Below are 3,439 nucleotides of genomic sequence, written 5' to 3' on the forward strand. Positions count from 1 at the left end.
TTCCCTACAAAAAAAGCTAAGGGAAAATCACTTCAATGACCTAAATGAAATCATGGAGTGCGTAGGCATTTATATACATACGCCCATGCATGTAATGTTTTTTTTAGGGTTAGAGCCTTAAATGTCAATATTCTTGCGAGCTTGACACAGTAGTGACAAACACCATAAATGGCTGGACCTTTTGATGAAGAACCTGCTGTTCCTGGATTTGATAGTATATTCAGTATTGATTTTGAACTGCCATTGATCTAGCTTTCTATATTCGGAGTTGTGGTTTGCTGCTTTAGCTCCATGAAAAAGTTTGCAGTTGCCACTTGCTGCTATATATATGTCTCGTTTTTCCTATCCCAAGAGCATGACTTATTGGTGTAGCTTAGAAAATTCGTACGTAGTAACGCCTTCTGGGAGACTTGAAGTTACCACATTAGTGATCTTGATTATAGAATTTCGAGAAAAATTGTGAAAAGAACTACCTTTTCTTGAGAAAAGTTTTTTTTTTGTCTTTTATTAACTTTATCTATGTTATCAAAGACATTATTGAGGTCCTGTCACGTACCGTAAAGATAACATCACAGGTTACAAATTGACTAAATTCAAACGTTAAAGGGTGATTGTTTTGTATACATACAATAATTTATAAAAAAAATTATAAGCGTAAAATATTTTATAGATGATTTATAAATCTGGTGTATTTATTAAAAAAATATTCTCATTTCATCAAGTTAAAGTACAATATTTTACAAATAATAATTAATTCATAATATCAATATTCCATTATTTCATACATTATCACAACACTCTATATCACTCCATCAAAGTTAATTTGGTATAAAATAATTCATACATTATGTATGTTATATAGTTTTTTATAGCTATAGTATTTTACTTAATAATTATAATTTCATAAAATTAAATTTATTATGAGTCACATATGCAAAGATTTATCACGTTCTAGAAAGACGTCTAAAAATTTATATACCAAACGCTTTAAAAAAGGAAAGGTTATACATTGAACTGTTTCAAAAAAACATTGGAAGTTAGAAAAAAAAAAAATAAAGAGAGTTGGTTTTGCTACGTATTAATAATTAAGTTACGAAACCATTTAAGAAGGAAATGTGAATTATAATGGATAAAATCAGAAAAGGTGTGAAGATTGGCAAGATGGTCAAATCTAATCTATTTTCACTCTTTTTATCGTATCTTAAATCATAAATTGTATATGTAAGTTAATTCAAATTCTCATTTTTCTTGTATTTCAGAAATATATATACACACACACACAATGGCTTCTCAATTTTGGATTAATGCCCAAATTGTTATCTGAACGAATCTTGGATCTGTAACTTTGGGCATTAATCCAAAATTGAGAAGCCATTGTAGTATTGCTATGGCCAACGTCTGACAATTGTTAACATCTAGTTGGTGGCTCAATAATTATAATTTTATAAGATTAAATTTATTATTTAATAATTATAACACTAGTTAATTTAAAGGAGTAAAAGATTATATCAACGAATAAAAATTGACATATATTTTATGAAAATATGAAAAAACTTCATACAAGAATTAAACTTTTCATAATTAGGTTGGTGGATTGATATGCTTCAATCTTTATTTCGGATATGTTCCTAAAAAACAAATCTCATGTGGAAACATGAAACACTCCAATGTCTAAGTTAGTAGATGCATGAAGAAAAAAATATATAAAAAAAATAAAATACAAGATGAAAGTTAAAGAAGTGCATATTTGTGTGTGTTGGCCTAGAAATTATATGGTCTGACCTGGTTTCAGTTTGACTTTCAATAATATAGCTCTAGCTGGCTTTCAATGTATTGATGATGGCTTTTATATCCTACCATGACATGGCGTGAATGGCTTTGGCTTTGGTTTTGTGTGGTTGTATATTGAACTTTAGTTGTATATTGAACTTTTATTACTAGGACTTACTTTTTTTTGACTTGGTGGCTAAGTGTATTTAATTATACCTCACATCTTAGAGTTTCTTCATGGAAAAGAAGAATATATCATCAGTGTAAAAATTGGTGTGTTACCTTGAATAACCATGGTGATTGTTGATTACTGTGTCATGTATGTTATTTATAGAAATGTCAATGATAAAAAAATATCATTCACATAGAAAATAGTGTTTATTTATAGAACTTGTAAAGATTCATAAAAAGACATGTTGGATAGAATTGGACTGGCCAAGTCAACACTATGTCTAGGTCGGAAAAATATTTTATTTAAAAAAATTATATGTTATTAATTTTTAAATTAAAAAATTACTTGGAGAGTTTTGATGAGAAAGCTGAAAAGTGAGACTTAACACGCAATTACAGTGAAATGAGGGTTATATAATAATATAAATCATATATTGAAACATTACCTAACAGTTTAAATTTTTAGGTTGAGTTGGTTCTTTGACATGGTATCAGAGTCTTGATGGCCAAGCAATCATAAATTTAAATTTCATTATTTTCATTTATATAATAAAAATTAAGTACAAGATAGTATGAGTTAGTGTAAGTTTCAAGTCCAAAAAGTTTTCACTTAAAGGAGATACTAAAGAATAATATAAATTATATTTTAAAATCTTACCTAATAATTTAAATTATTAGATTAAAATGATTATCTGATAATGAAAACCTACCATTGAGATTTGACTAAGAAAGATTTATTATGAAATTTAAAAGTTGAGTTAGGAAGATTTTACGAGAGATAAAGAAATGGGAAATAAGAACATGAAGGATAAATAAAATTTTAAAGAATTAAGAGAGGAGAACTTAATAAATTTTAAGTTAAATTTAATAAAATGAAACCTTGTTGACAAAGAATGAAGGATAATAATTAGAATTGATTTTTATTTATTTAGAAGTTTTAATGTTGTATGATTGTTCTAGATTTTATTATTTAATAATATTAATATTTAGTATTTAATAATTAAACTAAGATTTTATATTTCTTATTGAATTAAGACTTATCGGGTTCTTTCATTTGGCTAACTTGTACCCAAACTTCTGAACAATTGATCAAAGTGTCATTGGTTCATGGATAAAAAATCTTATGCCACTAATTCATAAATTAATTGTTTAATTTGATTTAGTTCACACATTGATTCAAATTAGTAATAACCAATTATCGCGTGATATATACCATGATTTGACGCATGGAAATTTTTTAAACTAGAGCCACGTGCACGTGTTACTCAACAATTGCTCATTACTAATTTTAATTAACAAATGGACTAAATCAAATTAAATAATTTGTTCAGGGATTCAATGAGCAATTTTTTTTTTATTTAAGGACTAATGACACCTTGACAAATAGTTCAGGAGGTGAGGTCCGTTTTCGCAGTGTTTACGCTTCATGAATTATTTTTTATACAAAGAATAATATTTAAGTATTTAAATGAAGTTAAAAAAAAAAAAAAGTCATGAC

This window comes from Populus euphratica, unplaced genomic scaffold, assembly GCF_000495115.2.
Source record: "Populus euphratica unplaced genomic scaffold, PopEup_1.0 scaffold12.1, whole genome shotgun sequence".
NCBI classification, from domain to species: Eukaryota; Viridiplantae; Streptophyta; class Magnoliopsida; order Malpighiales; family Salicaceae; genus Populus; species Populus euphratica.